Consider the following 19,445-nt stretch of genomic DNA (forward strand, 5'->3'; position numbering starts at 1 on the left):
GGCACCACCTCTCAAAGCAACCCATTCTATCTTTGGATAACTCTAATCATTGGAAGATTTTCTCCCATGCCAAGCCTCAGTTTGCCTCTTCAGAACTACCCATTGCTCTACTATAGTTCTGGTCTCTGGGGTCCAGCAGGAGGTGGATTGCTCTTCCACGTCACCCTTTAAATACATTTTCCAATAGCTGAGTGGACAAAAAATATGAATAAATTGTTTTCAAAACTATAGTATTCATCTCCTGTCTCCCAGTCTTTGCATTGGCCATCCTCCGTGCCTGGATTGCCCTCCTTCCTCCCATCACAAAACTATAGATGACCATATGGAAACATTCTCCAACTCATTGAGAAATACAAACTAAATCAACTCTCGAGTTTTCCTTGAATCCTTCAAACTAGAAAAGATCACAAAAAACAAGGACAGTCAATGTTGAGAGGAAGGGCTGCAGAAAGACAGGCATACATACCATTGATTGATCTAGCAGAGGCTTCCAAACCTATTTGGCTTACCGCCCCTTTAAAAAAAATCTCAGTGCTTCCCCTTAGGTTAGATTAACTCTTATTTTTATTCAACACCCTACAGTTGCACCCGAGGCTACTATCACTCCCTTGGATAGTTCCAGCACCCCCCAGGGGCCGATATCGCCTACTTTGGGAACCTATGATAGGGAATGGTCAAACCAACCTGGATATCAGTTTAGAATTACATAAACTGCCTAAACACTTTAATCAGAATTCCCCTACTGGGTATATACCCCAATAAGGTGGTTTTTTAAAATTTTATATAGCACTTTTAGGTTATTTCATTTGGTCCTTACAACCACCCTGGGAGGTAGGTGCTATTATCACTTCCATTTTCTAGCTGAGGAAACATACTCAGAGAGGTTAGATCACATAGGAAGTGTCTGGGGCAGGATTTGAACTCAGGTCTTCCTGACTGTTAGGATAATGCTCTATGCACTACAACAAACTGCCTGTCAAAGACACAAACAAAGGTCCAGTATATACAAACATTAATAGCAGCACCCTTTGTAGTTACAAAGGACTAGAGACAAAGTGACTATCAACCAATTAAGGAATGGCTGAAATAAACTCGGGTATAGAATTTGAATATGGCTGGAAGCAGAGGCCCTCCCAAGGCTCTTGGGTTCAGGCTCCTAGGCTGTCCTCATCATGGTATGAGGGAAAATGGCAGTCATGATGGTGGTGGTAGCCTGAACTGCCTGGCCCAAATTGCCTCCTTCTTTGTCCCAGTCCCCTACACTGCTCCCCTTTCCCCTCTCCCCCTGCTCAGTGAGTGACAGTTGATCGGCCATTGGTGGAGATGGCTAGTTGCTTATCCACAGGAGATGCTTCTCTGTATAATGGTTGTGAAGAAGCAGGATTATGATGGAATATTATTATATAACAAGTCAGGGAAACTTGATCTAGTGGCTAAAGAGATAAACTCAGAGTCAGGAAGACCTAGTTCAAGTCTTATCTCCAATACACGCTAACTAGGTAATTCAATTAGCCTTTTGTATTCCCAGGAAACTCTCTAAGGCTCCTGATCTTATTTCTTTTTCTCAGTCTTCTTTGCTGGCTTATCCATATCACATCTCCAAATTCCGCTGTACCATAAGGCTCTATCCTGGACTCTTTTCTCTCTATACTCCCATCTTCTGACCCATAAGGTTCCATGGGTTTAATTGCCATCTCTTTGCAGACAACTCCAAAATCTTTATCTCCAGCCTCAGTGTCTCTCTGGAACTCCAGTCTCACATCCTTAACTGCTTGATAGGTCTCTCAAACTGGAGGTCCCGTAAGCATCCCAAACTCAACCTGTCCAAAATAGAACCCATGATCTTCTCCTTAAGCCAACCCCTCTTCTGAATTTCCTTATTTCTCTGGAGGTCCCCACCATCCTCCCAGTCTTTCAGGTTCACAGCCTCCATTCTCACCCTCCCTCACCCCCCGCAAATCCAATCAATTGCCCAATATTGTCCTTTCTACTCTACATCTCTTGCATTTGACCCGCTCTACCAATACAGCCACCGTCTTAATTCAGGCTATGACCTCCAAATCAGTATTTCTGTATAAGTCTCTCTGCATTTCTGATTATTCATCACAAACTGCCATTTTCCTTAGGTACTTAAGTACTCCTCTACTCAGTAAATTCCAATGATTCCCTATTACCTGCAAGATAAACTATCAACTCTTATTTGGCTTTTAAAGCCCTTCACAATCTGGCCCCAATCTGTATCTTCAGTCTCATAATACATCATTCCTTCAATTGACAGTCCAGTCAAAATGATCTTCTCACTTTCTTGAACATAGTATTCATCTCCTACCTCCCAGTCTTTGCATTGGCCATCCTCCATGTCCAGATTGCCTTTCTTCCTCCCATCACAAAATTCCTTGCTTCCTTCTAGACTTGACTGAAATACCACATTCTACATGTAGCCTTTCCTGATCCCCAAATTCTTGGTGCCCTCCTCCCCCAAAGTATGCTGTATTTACTTGGGGTTTATTCTAGGTTTATTTCTCTCTGGGCAAGTTGTGTCTCCTGATAGAATGTCAGCTCCTTGCGATCAAGGATTGCTTCATTTTGGTCTTTTCATCCCGGCACCTGCCACATAAGGAGGCAGCTAATAACTGCCTGTCAATTGCCTGCTCAATTGACTGATGCCGTCCCCGTGGCATGCTTTGGTGAAGTTGTTTTTCTTTATCAAAAGGGAGGGTTCAATCTGGAAGGAAGAGTTTGCTTGTTTGTTTTTCAGAATAACCATAGTATAAAGACAAAAGGCATCTATAAAATCTATTAGATGATCACCCCCAAACACTATTATGCCCCCACCTAAGTAATTTCTTCCTTAAGCTGTCTCCAGTTCTTTTTTTTAAATTTATTTTTTATTTTTAGTTTACAATACTCAGTTCCACAAGTTTTTGAATTCCAAATTTTCTCTCCCCGCCTCTCCTCCCTCTCCCCCCCTCCAATTCTTTTAACCAACCCTTCTATAACATGCAGGACCGCCAAGGCTATCATGATCCTGGTCACCTTCCTCTGAGCACCGACATGGAGAGTTGGGAGGGACTTCTGAATCCCCTCTACAGAACACATGTCAAGGGACCATCCAGCCACTGCCTAAAGCCTCAGAGGTGGCATCTCCCAAGACAGTCCCCTTGCCATTGTAGGAAGCCTCAAGATGCCTCCGAGCAATTTTTAACCCCTCCCCCCCACCCTCCGTGATCCTTGTCTTGTCCCCTGGAGGTAAACAGAGCATGTCCATCTGCTCTTTCCTCTGCAGGACAGCCCTTCAGGTACTTGAGCACAGTGCTCATTCCTAATCTTCCCAGGCTTCTCTTTTCTAGGCTCTAAACATTCCAAGGTCCTTCAAGTGACCCTCATGGAAGATGATCCTTAAGCCCTTCCTCAAATTGATTGTCCTCTTAGGGACAATCTTGAGTCTATCAATATTTTTCTTAAAGAGTAGTACTCAGAACGCAATGTGAGGGGATCCAGGGCACTGAACCTGGAGATAGCAAGGCTTGAGTTCAAATCTTGCCTTAGACACTTCCTAGCTGTGTGACCCTGGGCAAGTCACTTAACCCTTTCTCAATCTGTTTCCTCATCTGTAAAATGAAAGGGTTTGACTCAAAGGTCCCTTGCATCTCTGGAGATGTGATCTTTTTTTTTTAAATTATTTTAGACTCAAACACAAGAACACAAATACAGAATAGAGAAAAGAAACAAAAACATATCATAAACTTAAATATTGGATGTTATATGCATAGCAGAACATAGGAGAGGATTCAAAATCTATAGCAATAACATCATTTCAAGAAAGCCTATATATTAAATATTATGCGTTAAGTTGAAAGCTGTCCATCTTTTCTTTGCTTTCTTGTCGGTTTTCTTTTGTTCTCTGCTATATACTTTTTACTTTGTTCTTTTCCCCCTTCCTCCCCGCTACCTGTCACTCCAAGGCTATAATTGAGCATGGCTATATTTATATATAGGTATTGATATATGCATACACATGTACATATATACACATACATACATAAACATATACTTTCCTTAAGACATTCTACTCCTAATCTTCTTTTTATGTTTGCACACGTCTCTCTTTTCCTATTTCTCCTAACTCCTCTACTTTACTTCTACCTGCTACCTTGCTCCCCTATTACTTAACCTACCTCCACTCCACTAATCCCACCCTTACCCTCCATTCTTCTAAATCTAAACACCCTTTTGTACACCCCTTTGACCTATTCCATCCCTCTCCCCTCTAAAGCTCTCTCCCTTATCCTCCCATTCCCCTAAATCTAAACACCCTTCTATACCTCCTTTTAACCTATTCCCTCCTCTTCCCTTCTAAAGATCCCTCCTTTATCCTCTCCCCCTTCTGGTCCCCTTAGAGTTTTATTTCTTTTTTAAATTTAGAAGACTTGTATTTTCCCCTCTTAAACCCATTCCCAATGAAAGTAGGTTTCCAGAACTAACAGCCCCCCTCCCCCACCTAATTCCTCTGCATTGGTTTATCCTCTTGCACCTCATTTGTATAGATAGTGAAGTTATAAGAGATGAAGAAATAAAAAAAAACAAAATATAAAGAATGAAAAAATAGAGGAGAATGTGAAACATCTCGTAAGAAAAACAATGGATTCCCAATTCTGATTTTCAAGAAGTCATTTTCTTCCTTAAGATTCTGGATGGCCTTTTCTAATTGGTTGACATTCTTATCATAATCTTCTGTTTTTCTGGTATTATTCTTATTTTTCTTTTTAACTTTTCCTTTATCTCTCTCATTTGATGTTTAAGTCTTTTTTAAGTTCCTCAATGAATTCTTTTTGGGCAGGCAACCATTTGACATTACTCTTTGGGGTTGAAGAGGGTTTCTTTGTTTCAGTATCCTCTTCCAAAGACAAACCCTGGTCTTCTCTATTCCCATATTAGCTTTCTATGGTTGAATTCTTTCTCCTTTGTCTGTGCATATTTTTTTTTGGTAATAGTTTTGTTTTTAAAATCACCTCTAGTCCTGGGGCACAGGGGATGGTGCCTCTGGCCTCCGATCTTCTTCAGTTCTCCCCTCTGACCTTGAACTCAAATCAAGACCTCCAGCCTCCTGTAAATGCCCACAGCCAGCAGTGTCCCCTGCTCCACTGCTTCTGCACTCATCCGGCATGAGCTGGTTCCTTCTCACCCCCACAGCTCTCCACAGCACAGCTGGTTCTGGCATTCTTTGTCAGCAGAGGTTCTCTAGATCTTCTCCAGGTCAGACACCCACCTCCCCTCACTGTCCTGGGGGTAAAAGTTCTTGTGGCGTGGCCATTGCAGCCTCCCAACCCAGCTACCTCCAAGGCTTGCTGCTCCTTGTTAAAGCAGAGCCTAGCCTGGAGGTGTTTGCTCTTGACACGGAGGAAATCTAGTCCTGGAATTTTTCTTCAGGTCTTCTCAGATTGTCCCAAGAGGACCCCTGTTCTGCCTGTACTCTTATTTGTTTTCATGGTTCTATGTTCGCCCAGAGGCACTATTTTATCTCTTTTGTGTAGGGAAATTTTGAGAGCTTGAAATTTTCTGACTACTCTGCCATCTTCCCATCTTCCTTTCTAGAGCTATGATCTCAAGAAACTTCTGGCCCTCCCCGCCCCCCAACAACATATACTCCTTTTCAGGGGTTCAGCTGAAACTGCTTCACCATTAGACAAGACTACTATTGGAATGCCTGATTTAGACCTAGTTTCCTTTTTTTCATCCCAATGTAACACAAGTTTAGGGCTACCATCACAAATCTCCTTTCACACTGCCCCCCAGAGGGTAGCTGGCTACTTTCTCCATGAAGATTTTAAAAGTAACTCTGAGAGATTGGAGGCTTTCTTTTTTTCCCCCCTTAACTGAGATCTGCAGTATTTGACCTGCCCAGAACCCCACAGCCAACATGTGTCAGGGATCTTTCTAATACTCATAAGCCCCCACCAGTATGATATCTCCATTATCAGTTGATATCAATTAGCCAGTTAGACTTAAAAAGCCTTCAGAAATGTTAACAAGGTGGCATAGTAAAAACAGTTGGTTCATTTCCCCAAAAGTCTGTGCCATACTTTTCCATGAGTACATACAGAGTCCCAGGAAAAGTGGGATCAGACTTAGAAAGGACATGTGGTATAGGAATAACTCATAGCTCTTGGTTGGCCCTTCATAGGGTCTTCATGAATCTCCCTTTACCTGCCGTAAAAGAGTCAGTTGGGAGAAAGGGTAGCTACCCGATCTCCCGCCTGCCCATTGAGTACATGAGTATATAGCTTTGAGAATGTAGCCACCTTTGCCTCTTTGGGTTTGTTCTTTCTTAACTTCCAGCAAACCAAGTGTTCTGGGATGGAAATGTCCAGATGAGCTCATGATTCTGTATGATCCAGAGGTTAAAGCATAGGTCCTATTGGCAGTGGGAGCTGAGTGGTGAAAGGAACATTGTCCACCAGAGTGGGTGGGGGCTGAAAGCAACAGGAGCTCCCTGCATCGGGACTGGAGAGACTCAACAAAGAGGCAGAACCAAGGTCATCTTTATCCAAGGAAGAACTGCTTCAGAGAGTGTGACCTCTTGTGGTGGAGAAAAGGACCAGCTCTGGATATTAGGCATTAACCTCAGAACCCAGAAGATAGTTACACCTAAGAGGACCTTCATGAGGACTCTGAAGGATGAAAAGGGTTTCCAGAGCCAGGAGCAGGGATGAAATTCTTTGTGTTCTTTACACATGTACCTCATGCCATTAAGTATGACCACACTTTCCCTATGGACATTATGGATAATTGTGGGAAAGTGCACCTCAGGTTTTGGGGGAAAAGCTGTATACCAGTACCTTCTCAGTTAATACCTCTTTTAAAAGCTAATTAAGTCAGGCTGACTGATTGCTAATGGGGAGCACACCGGTGAGGACTCAAGAGCAATAGGACTGTAGCCTTCAAGGGTTATCCCTCAGTAAGTAGCAACCTCTCCTTTGGAAATCCCAAACCATCAGCTCTCCCAGCCATGTTGCACCCTCCCCAACTCTATCTTCCCTTTATGTGCTATCTTTTCCCCAATAGAATGTAAGCTCCTTGAGGGTAAAGGCTACCTTGTTTCCTTGTATGTATATCCTCCACACTGAGCAGAGTGACTGGCACGTAGCAAACACTTAATAAAAGATTTTTCATTCATTCATTTTTTCCAAAACTACCATAATAGCATGAAAAATATCCAATGTGACCCTCTCCTCTTTTACCTATACAGTTTCTTTTTCCACCCCTAGAACCATCCTGGGTTCTGATAGGTGAGCTCTTAACTTATCTTACCCAGAGATGAAGCCTCCACTTCCTGGCCACCTGGTCTAACCAACTCCACCCCCTGTTTTCTAGCTTCCTTTTGTGTACTGTCTTTCCACACTAGAATGTAAGCTCCTTGATCATTGACAGGAAGAACATCCCCTTCTGCACTGAAATGGTGAAAGCAGCACTTTTCATCATAGTCAAGAATTGGAAACAAAGCGGATGCCCTTCGTTTAGGGAACTGTGGGATGTGAATGTGCTGGAAGATTACCGTGCTGTTAAGAGATGAAAAATAGGATGAAAATAGAGAAGCATGGGAAGAATGTACTCTATGAACTGATTCTGCGTGAAAGGAGAGCCTGGAAAATAGTACACACAGTGGCAACTACAACAGTGTAAATAAAAAGAACAATGACAAAAATGACATTCCAGATAACAATCTTCCAAAGGCGAATGTTGTAAAATCATAAAGAACAAAGGAGAGATAGGAGAGGACACCCCACCCACTTTCTTGGCAAAGGTGTTTAGTCTGTGGAGGTGAAACTTATAGATACTTTCAGAATTTTTAAAAATGTAATTGATTTGGCTTATTTTTTATTTTCTTTTTTTTTCTTTAAAAATATTTGTTATAGGGGATGCTGGGAGGAACTCTGGTGAATAGCAATTTTTTTGAAAGAGAAAAATCTGTGCTTCTGGAAGACAGAGACTGTCTTGTTTGCTTGCATTTGTATCCCCAGCTTATAGTACAGATACTGGCACACAATAAGTGCCTAATAAATATACTATCTATTTATCCATCCATCCATCCATCCATCCATCCATCCATCCATCCATCCATCCATCTATCTATCCATTTATCTCTCTATTTATCCATCTATCCATCCTTCCGTATATCTATTCATCTATCTTTCTATCTATTCATTCATTCATCCATCCATCCATCCACCTATACATCTATCTATCTATTATCTATCTATCCATCTATCTATCACTTCTATACCTGCCTATCTGAGACACACTCTCCCAGAGCCATATTCCACGCATGGATCTCATACTACAAAATCTCATTGAAGCCTATGAGTTCAAATTTACCTCTTTGCTTTAGGGCCTCTAGTTCAGCTTTGTTATTAGGCAGAACATTTAACAATTTGTCCCTTCCTGCTTTGAGAATCTGTGAACTAGTGTCTCCATGATTCTGTGAAATTTCAGAGGCAGATTTAGGCCTGACACAGAGAAAACATCCTAATAATTCTTGGTTAGTCATTTTCACGGTAACTTCCAACTCTTTGTGACCCCTTTTGAGGTTTTCTTGGCAAAGATACTAGAGTTGTTAGCCATTTCCTTCTCCAGCTCATTTCACAGATGAGAAAACTGAGGCAAACAGGGTTAAGTGACACAACTAGTGTCTGAGTCAGGATCTGAACTCAGGTCCTCTTAACTCCAGGCCCACCGCATCACCCAGCTGTCTCCTAACAATAGTAGCTATTCAAAAATGAAATTAATAAATGATCAGAGGATAGGAACAGGCAGTTTTCAGAGGAAAAGATCTAAGCTAGAAACGGCCATATGAGAAAAAGCTCTAAATCACTAGTAATTGTAGAAATGCAAATTGAAGCAACTCTGAGGCTCCATCTCACATTCACCTTATTAGCAAAGTTGACAAAAACAGAAAATAACAAATGCTGGAGGGGTTGCAGACAAACAGGTACATTGATGAATCACTGGCGGAGCCGTGAACTGGTCCAGACACTCTGCAAGACAGTTTGGAGCTATGCCCCAGAAGCTATTAAACTGTGCTTACCCTTTGGTCTGACAATACTACTACTAGGTCTATGTCTGGGTCTATAGGCTATAGTCATAGACTAATATGTCTGATGAATAATGAATGAATGAGTGAATGAATGAAAAAGCATTTTAAGCACTCATGATGTGCGAAGCAGTAGGGAGTCAAATAGAAAATAAAACCAAGATAATTCCTGCTCTCAAGATAAAGAGGCAAAGGACTCATAGGCTCAAAAATATTTGTAGCAGCTCTTTTTGTAATGGGTAAGAACTGGAGACTGAGAGGGTCCTAGTGAATTGAATGAAGAATATTTTGTTTTTTCCTTTCTTTTTCTTTTCTTGGACATGGTTAATTCGGGAATTTGTTTTGTATGACTATACTTATTTCTAGTGAATTTTGGTTTTTGCTTTTTCTACCTTCTCAATAAGTAGGATGGGGGAGGAGAGAGAGAGAAAGAATTCTGAACTTAGAATAAAATTGTGTTTGAAAACAAAGGGAAAACTTACTGCTTCCAGAAATAGCGGGTTCCTAACTCCCCCTTACCAGGGGCTGAATGATCTTTTTTTTTGGAGATAGTGTAGAAAGAGTTTTGTGATTAGGTATATATTGGACTAGGTGGCCCCTGAGGCTCCTTCCATCTCAGACTCAGTGAAATTTCATGTGAATCTAAGCTTGACTCTATAGAGTGTTTCCAATAACATAATAACCCCTAATAGCTGGAAAATTAAGAAGCATGGCTTTGTAGCCTAGGTGTGCTCTTGGACTGCTGTGTAAAAAAAACGGAAATAAATAGAATGACTCAAGCCTCAAATATTGTGAAAAAAATCTCCTAAGCACAGCTGAAAAATGTCTTATCAATAGCAAACACTACAATATTATCCTCTCCCACACACTCATAGCTAATACAACTGATTCATTTTTAATTGTTTTTCCAATACTCATGACTAGCTGAGTATAGATTGATGAATGAATGAATGAGAAAGCATTTTTTTAAGCACTTACTATGTGCTAAGCAGTAGGGATTCAAATAGAAAAAAAAAACCAAGATAGTTCCTGCTCTCAAGGAACTCACACTCTAATTAAAGGAACTGACATATAGAGGAGGGTTCAGCTGTGAGGAGCATGCAAGCTTCCATAGGCTCCAGAGTCCTGAGGGTGCCTCAGTAGGACACATGGCAAGGCCCAGGGGTTTTATGGTGCACCATCAGGGCAGATGATAGGGCATGGGTCTGGAGGGCAGAGAGGTAGGGCAAATGGTAAGGCCTAGTGGTCAAACAATCACCACCACCCTATCACCTCCTCTCAGGCCCTGATGTAGACAGACAGCCCATGACCCTGAGCCCAAAGGCCTTGCTTCCAAATATCCATCCTCCTAGGAAGCCACTTCTGTGAAGATGCATCTCTTTCCCCACATAACAGTATTTTCTTTTTTCCAATTACATGTAAAGATAGTTTTCAACATTCACTTATATAAGATTTTGAGTTCCAATTTTTTTCCCCTCCCCTTTCCCAAGATAGCAATCTGATATAGACATACGTGTACAATCATATCAAACGTATTTCCACATTAGTCACGTTGTGAAGGAAGAATCAGAATAAAAGGGAAAAGCCATGAGAAAGAAAAAACAAAAAGAAGTGAAAATAGTCTGCTTCAATCCGGATTCAGACTCCATAGCTCTTTCTCTGGATGTGGTTAGCATTTTCTACCATGACTCCTCTGGAATTGTCTTAGATCTTTGTATTGCTGAGAAAAGCTAAGTCTATCAGAGTAGGTCATTGCACTATGTTGCTGTTACTATGTACACTGTTCTCCTGGTTCTCACTTCATTCAGCATCAGTTCATGTAAGTCTTTCCAGGTTGTTCTGAAACCTGCCTGCTCGTCATTTCTTATAGCACAATAGTATTCCATCATAATCACATGCCACAATTTGTTCAGCCATTCCGCAATTCATGGGCATCCCCTCAATTTCCAATGCTTTGCCACCACAAAAAGAGTTTCTTTGAATATTTTTGTGCATGTGGGTCCTTTTCCATTTTTTACGATCCTTTGGGGTACAGACCTAGTAGCTGTATTGCTGAATCAAAGGGTATGCACAGTTTTATAGTTCTTTGGGACTAGTTCCAAATTGTTCTCCAGAATGGTTGCATCAGTTTACAACTCTACCAACCAAGCATTTTCCACATCTTCTTCAACGTTTATCATTTTCCTTTTGTTGTCATATTAGCTGATCTGATATGTGTGAGGTGATACCTCTGAGTTGTTTTAATTTGCATTTCTCAAATCAATAGTGATTTAGAGTGTTTTTATATGACTATAGATAGCTTTAATTTCTTCAGCAGAAAACTGCCCATTCATATCCTTTGACCATTTATCAATGGGGAATGACTTGTATTCTTATAAATTTGACTCAGTTTTCTATTTTAGAAATGAGGCCAGGGGCTGCTATGTGGCGCAATGAGTAGAACACCAGCCTTGGAGTCAGGAAGACCTGAGTTCAAATCCACCTCAGACACCTGACACATTTACTAGCTATGTGACCTTGGGCAAATCACTTAAACCCAGTTGCCCTGCCTTACCCCTCTCAAAAAATAAAAGAAATCAGTCCTTTATCAGAGACACTGGCTATAAAAATTGTTTTGTGGAGATGCATCTTGGCAATTCCTTGGTCACCTTGGCCTTGAAAAGTGTGTCCAGTTTAGGGAGCTATGTTTTAGAAGGGATATAGAGAGGCTGAAAATATCCAGAAGCTAGTAACCAGGATGTCCAGGGACCTCAAGTTGACTTATATTTCCTTTCTATAGAGTTTGGATCTATCTGCCTACAAGTGTTCGTGTTGCTTCCCAAGATAGACACGCAAACTCCATGCAGGCAGAGACTGCTTTATCTTTGTATTCCCATCTCCTGGTCCAGCACTTAGAATGTTCCAGTTCAGAGTCTGTACTTAAGAAATGCTTGTAGATTGCTTGGCTGCTACCCTTTCCACATAAGCACTGGGCCAAAAAACTACAAATGAGAAGATTTAAGAAAATAGAAAAAGAATCACAGAATTCCAGAATTGGACAGAACCTCAGAGACCACCCAGTCCAATTCATAATCAAAATAGAATTCCCTCTAAAAACCAAACGAACGGGTATCTGTGAAGACTAGCAGCCAATGAGAAGGACCTCCCTACTTTCTGAGACAGTTCATATGGTTGCAACAACCAAATACCAGAGGTTGCTGCTGTTTGTCCTTCATTCTCAAAGAGGACCATGACATCAGGGAGGTGACGCCATGACATGCAAGTGAATTGGATTTAAGTGAGGGAGGGCTGTGCAAAGTCACCAGCCTCACTATCTTTTTGGGAGCCATCTGGGTCCAGTGGCCAGATATGGATCAGGATGACTGGAGATGGCCCAGGATACAGTGGGGGACCTTGGCCTTTTCAAGCTGAGGTCTTTAACAAGTGTCAGGAAACGACAACTATATAGCCACTTGGCCAAGCTAAAGCCTGCATGCTGTCATGGTCTTTGCCAGTGGTCTTGGATCCTGTTCTCCAGAGGTGATAGATGGGGCCAGCTAGCTTTTAAGGAGGAGAGATGGAGAGCCACTGAATTCTCTGAGCCTGGAAGAGAAGGTGGGCAAAGACAGCGAGCTAGAGATGCATGCAGGGAAGTGAAGGGATCCTCTATTATAGTCAATCTTCTCAGTGGAGTAAAGGTTAAGATCGAGGGGAGAAGCAGGGGCTAGATGGAAGGCCCCTAGCCAAGGATGTTATCTCTGGTGGGGAGTATTGTCATTTATGGGATGGAGGAGATCCTTAAGCACAAGCTTAGGTCTCTTCTAGCTGAGTCTTACTCTCTGGGCCTCTGCTCACCCCCTATCTAACTTTTATTGGCCAGGTTCCCCTCTCTGGTTTTCTATTACATCCAAAGTGGATGTGCATTGTGGGCTCCCCAGGGCTCCAATGCTCCTCCAAGTCCCAGGAGCCTAGGGGAGAGTGTTAAAAACTCAGGGGTTTAGGGTTATGTGTGATAGGTAGAGATGAGGTGAGGGAGATTGGTTGCAGTGAGTAAGAGCCCTGGGCCTGGAGTCAGGAAAACACAGCCCCAATCTCAACACACCAGAATGGAAACTCCAGCCAATAATGTTAGAGAAGAGATGCTCCTCACCTATGGAGTACCCCTAGAACTCTGAGTGGGAAATGTAGCTGACCTTGTTCTGGTAGAGTGAAGCCAGGCTAAGCATTGCAGAAAAGAGTGAGAGGAAAAGAAGTAGAAGGAGTGTTCTCAAGGAGTTTAGCCATAAAGGGGAGGAGAGATAAAGGATGGTAGCTGGCAGAGATGGCTGGATCAAATGTGGACTTTTTCAAGAATGATAGAGCCACAGATATGCTTGTAAATAGCAGGAAGGAGACAGTAGAGAAGATATTTGCACCCTAGAGTTGTGTTCTCTCTGTTGAACTACCCAGAACCAATCCAACTTGTATCTTCCAGGTGATGACCAGCAACTATGTTGTTGCCCTTCAGTCTTTACTTTTTAAGCTGTGGCTCCAGAACTATACCCAATTCTCTGTCGATTGTCTTTGAAGAACTCAAGATAAGCATTACTCAGACAGGACAATGGAGAGAGCCAAGGTATGGTGGGAGTAACCATTATACAAAGCCACTGTGGAACTCCAAAGGGAGCTAGAGTAAAGGACATCATCAAAAACTGATCTTGCTTTTACAAGTCCCAGCTTCAGGTCACTCCTGCCATCTGCTGCCTTTACTATGAATGGCTGAATAAAGCTGGAGAAAATCGACAAACTGTGCTGACTGGGTCTACTACAAGTTTATGTTACCCAATCTCAAGTGGGCCCTCACTGCAGCAAGGCAATCTTTCTACACCTCCCTAATTGACTCACTACTACACTCATCACAGCAGCTCTTGCAAACTTTGTCATCTTTCCTCAAATTTTGAAAGGCTCCTTTACTGCTGTCCCTTCGATTGGTAACCTTGCTTTATATTTAACCACCCAAAAAGGTGAGTTCATTCATCAAGAGCTCCTTCTTCTCCCTTCCTCATCATCTCATATCACTCAGATATCTTCTGTCATTATCACCTCCTTCACCTGTCTTCATCTGTTCTCCTTGCAAGAGCTAACATCTCTACATGCACAAGCAATCCCATTTCATCCAATCTGTTCCCACAAATGGCTCCTCTGTCACCCCCACTCTTCTCACTTAACTTCAGTTTCTCCATGCCTACTCTGTGCTTACCTATTGCCTGCAAACTGTTCTCCTCTATCCTCAAAATATTCTCTCCTTATCCATGTATCCTCATGAGCTCTTGTCCTATATCTCTCCCCCTTTTCATGGCTAATCTCTATAACAGATGCCTCCACTCCCTCTCTTCTTCCTTTCTTAACTCTCTACAATCTGGCTCCCAATGTCTTCATTCAATAGAAGTTTCCCTTTCCAAAAATACCAATGATGTTTTAATTGTCATATCTAATGGCCTCACCCCTCTTGACCTCTGAAACCTTTGGCACTCTATACCAGCCTTTTTTCCTTGACACCCTCTTCTCTCTAGGTTTTCCTGGCACTGCTCTCTCCTGGCTCTCTTCCTACCTGTCTGAATGCTCTTTCTTAGCCTCCTTTGCTGAATCTTCATCCAGGTCATGCCTACCAATAGTGGGTGTCCCACAGGGCTCTGTCCTGGGCCCCCCCTTTTCTCCTCCCTCTACATTATTTCTCTTACCGATCTCATGAGTCCCCATGGTTGTAACCCTTATTGGCATCATCTTATTGCATCATCTTATTGCATCATCTCTACACTTCATCTACTTGTCCAGTTCTAACCTCTCCCCACCTCCAGTCTTGAATCTCCAGCTACTATTAGACATTGCAACCTGGATGTCCTGGAGATATTTTCAACTCAACACGTCCAAAATGAACTCTTTATCTTTTTCCTGCTCCCAAAGCCTCTTCTATTTCTACCTTCCTCATTACTGTAGAGGACACCACCTTCCTTCCGGAAACCTGGGTGCATCACCCTTGACTCTTCACACTCTCTCATCCCCTACATCCAATCATTCCTCAAGTCTTGTCTTTGTAACATCTCTCTCCTATACACCCCCGTCTCTGATGGACATCACCATCACCCTGGTGCAAGCCCTCATCGCCTTCTGCCTCTTGAACTATTGAAGAAGGTCTCCCCAAGCTGCAATCCATCTTCTGCTTGGCCATCAAAGTCATCTTCCTTGTGTCACCATATCCCTCTCTATTCAACCTACCCCAGGAGCTTCCTGTGACTTCCAGGATCAAATAGAAAATTGACTTTCAAAGTCCTTTCTCCATTTCTTACATCGCACATCTTCTTAGTCCTCTCTGGGTGCTCTTAGATCCAGTGACACTGGCCCCTTGTCATTCCTCACACAAGATGCTCCATCTCACGACAAGCATCCTCCAGGACCAGGGTTCCCTCCCTCCTCATCTTTCCTTCGTAGCTTCCCTGGCCTCCTTTAAGTCTCACCTTCTGCAAGAACCCCTTCCAGTCCTCCTCAGTCTTAGTGCCTTCCCTCTGATCACCTCAGATTTGTCCTGCCTCTATCTTGTTTGTATACCATCGTTTTCCTGTACGTTTTCTCCCCATTAGACTGTAAGCTTCTCGAGGGTATGGATGACTTTTGTCTTTCCTTGTATCCTCGGCACTTAGCACCCATGCCTGGCACACAGTAGCTAGTTGACTGACTGAATAAACATCCAGAGAGTGGGGGGATGGCAAAGGGCCTTGTGTCCCCGTCCTCTGAAGCTGAAAGAGCTGGGCATGTTTAGCCTGGAGTAGAGAAGGCTCAGGGGGGCATCATCACTCTCTCAGATCCTGTCGGGGCTGTCCTGTGGAGGAGAGATTGATTTTGTCTGTTTGTCCCTCTTGGGCAGAAGCAGGAGCACGCTCACTAGGGCTGAAGTTGTCCAGACCTTTGGTTCTTGGGGGCATATATAGGGTGCGTCTAGAGGATGGTGAGGATAGACTGGGCATCTTAGTGGGGTTGAAAGAGCTGAAGACATTTAGTTTGGAGAATAAAAGGCTCAGGGGAGTGCCTGAGAGTTTTTAGAGAGCTGTCATGTTATCTTTAAAGAGATAGCTTGGTTTTCCTTGGCCTCGGAGAGGAGAACCAGGAGCAATGGGGAGAAGCTTCAAAGAGCTCAGTTTCGGCTCAGTGTCAGGAAGAATTTCCTAACCATGAGAGCAAACCCAGATGACCAAGGGCTACCTTGGGAGGTAGTGAGCTCCCTGTCACTGGAGGTCTTTGAGGCAAAGCTGGATGGCCACTTGTGTTGGACACAGAAGGGATTCCTTTTGGGGGTTCAGGTTGGTTTAAATGCCTCGGAGGTCACTTTCAGTTCTGAGGTATGGGAATTCCATGACTTGAGAAAGGGGATTATCAGAAGGAGATGGGTAGGGAGGGAGTTGGTAGAAGCCAGGGCAGGAACAAAGCAGTCAGAGGAGACTAGGAGTGGAGCCATGGGCTGCCCTGCCTTCCACAAATGGCCAAGGTCCTTTGGAGGCTAGGCCTGAGCCACCACCCCTGCCTCCCCAGGCAGTTATTACCGAGGCCTTTGCAAACCTTAAGTGCCATCCGCACACTCAATGCAGCCCAGCGGATAATTTCCTGTCCCTTTAAAGCATTAGTGTCAGATTATTAACGCCCTCGTTATGCTCAATTATTTTTATGGCCAGGTAATGGTGAGCTGCACAGCAATGGGGCTCCTGAGTAGTGGCTCCCTTGGCCCAGGTCCCTCATTCTTGTTGGACAGGACTGCCAGTTGCCAGGTCCCCTGGGTGGGAGCAGGGCGGGAGTGCTTCTTATTGCTGCTACATCTGCCCCTCTACTCCCAGGCCTCACCCCCAGTGTCAGAAGGCCTGGCTATGGAGAGAGGACAGACAAATACCACTGTTAGCCCTACTAGGCCCCAGTGGCTGTCCAGAAAATGCTGGGGCAGAGAGGGGTGGACAGGAAGGAGAAGCTGTTGGACAGTTTGGTGGAGGAGTCTTAGTCTCCCTGGGGCCTTCCCCCACCCCCATTGGATGGGCACAGTCACTGCTATGTGGTCCTGCTCCTGGGAAGCCACCTAGAGGGGCATGGCCAGCCTGGACAGCACCTGGAGATTGCCTAGGAGTCTAAAGAAGAGCCAAGCAAAAGCCCGATGTGCCATTGCTAGAAAACTGCTAGAGACTCCCTGAGGGGCTCCCAGGTTGAGAGCCAGCCCACTCCCATCTCTGAGACCTGAGCAGCTGCCTGCCACAGTGATACCCGAGAACCAGGGATCCCCCAATTCCCAGCCTAACCTGGAGCCCTGTCTAGTGACCCCTATCAGAGGCTTAGCCACAGAGACTGCTCCTCAGCAGACCTCCCGAGCCCCAGCTCCTGGGCCAGGTTCACCGCTTACCTTGATAGACGCCTTCAAAGCCCTTCTCATTCTCCCTGTCCTCCAGGAGCAAGGCCAGGTGTGGGGCAGATGAAAGGGCCTTGAGGGCAGCCAGTCTGATCCTTTCGTGGTGCATGAGAGGGAGAGCCTTAGGTGAGTGTCTCTACCCACTTCAGCAGACAGATGTAGAGCACGCACCTTTGTGCGAGGCCCCTTCCCAGAGAGAGCAGGTAGTTCAACCAGTGTGTCCAAGAAGACCACGGCCTGCCAAGACTCAGATGACCCGGCCCTCTCCAGGGTCTTCAAGGCCAGTCTTCTTCTTTCCTGGGCCTCTCAGAGGACAGACTAGAGTGTATCAGAGTGCCCAGCAAACACAAAGTAACCTCAGGGTGTGGGTGTGGGGGCTGAGGCCTAAATAGCAGCAGAGAAAACCTCATCTTTAGTTCCCTTGATCCCCAGGGAGAGGTTGAGGACAACCTGCCCCAGAAGGAAGCTCAAGGCACAAATGGACCTCTGCTTGCTCTGATCCTGAGCCCCAGCATCCTACAGAGACAAGAGATTTGGACTCCCTGGGCAGCCTGATCCCAGAAAGCTGGTTGCTTGCCAGTGAAAGGAGATTTCTTGTGCAGGCATGAGGCTCACTCTCCTCTGCCTTCATCAGCCCCAATATGGAGTGGTGTGTTTTGGGGATTGTACAGAGAGAGACATAAAGGCAGCTTCGAGTGCAAGGAACAGACTGCTGGGCCGGAGCCAGGAAGACTTGAGTTGAAATCCTCCCTTTGATAGTTACTAGCTATGTAACCCTGTGTGAATCACTAAAGCTCTGTTTGCCTCAGTCTCCTCAGGTGAAAAATGGGATAATAATAGTACCTACCTCCCAGAGCTGTTATGAGGATCAAAGTGCTTAACACGGTGTTTTGGCACATAGTAGGTGGTATGGGAATGCTTATTCCCTTTCCCGTTTCATATGTTAGGGAGGGTATCCAAAAGATAGGGTAGCTGGGTATCAACGTGGACAGGGTGCTGGGCCTGGAGTCAGGAACACTAATCTTCATGAGTTCAGATACTACTTCAGACACTAGCTGTGTGACCCTGGAAGAGTCACTTAACCCTGTTTGACTCAGTTTCCTCATCTGTAAATTGACCTGGAAAAGGAAATGGCAAAGCATTCCAATATCTTTGCCAAGAAAACTCCAAATGAGGTCATGAAAAGTCAGACACAACTGAACAACAACAAAATCCAAAAGATGGCAGCCAGAATGGGGAAGGGTCTTAAGATCATACTATGTGTTCAGCTTGCAAAAGAGAAAACTCAAGGAGTCTTGAGTGGTTTGGAACAAAGACCTCTGATATCCAGTGTGGTTCTTTAATTCTATGCTTTTGTCTGCTCCTGTCACAGTTTGGGATGTGCAAAACTTATGCAAAGTGTAGTTCCTGACCTGATAGAACCCATAGTCTGATTGGGAGAAAAGAGACCAAAGGCCATCACTAATGAGGCCTGTGATGCAGCACACTAAGCCTTGGCTTTACATGGTCTCGGGAGCTTCTCCAAAGTCATTCTCTCTACTTCCTATCCTCTTGACCTAGAGTTCTTTCTGGGGAATCTCAGAACATAGCTTGAGTCTAGGCCTCCACATGGAATGGGGATAATAAAGAGATCCCTGATCTACCCCATGGACCAGGCATGAGCTGAGCTGGGATCCCTGGCATCCACTATTCAGTAGGTCAGTCTCAGAGCTTAGGAATATGGCAGCAGGGGGAGGGGAAGGCATTAATGTAGACCGAACACTGAACCATGAATAGCTAGCTACCCATTCAGTGGACTTTAAGAGAGTGCTTTCCCTTCTCTCTGGGGAGGCTGGGGGTCCAGGAAGCTTTAACCACTTGGCCTGTGGTTCTCCTCTCCATAGCTGCCATCTCTTGGGCACAGAGGTTATACCATGACCTGACCAAGATTGGGACTCCATTCTTGAGCCATGTGAA

The sequence above is a fragment of the Trichosurus vulpecula genome, chromosome 4, assembly GCF_011100635.1.
Source record: "Trichosurus vulpecula isolate mTriVul1 chromosome 4, mTriVul1.pri, whole genome shotgun sequence".
NCBI classification, from domain to species: domain Eukaryota; kingdom Metazoa; phylum Chordata; class Mammalia; order Diprotodontia; family Phalangeridae; genus Trichosurus; species Trichosurus vulpecula.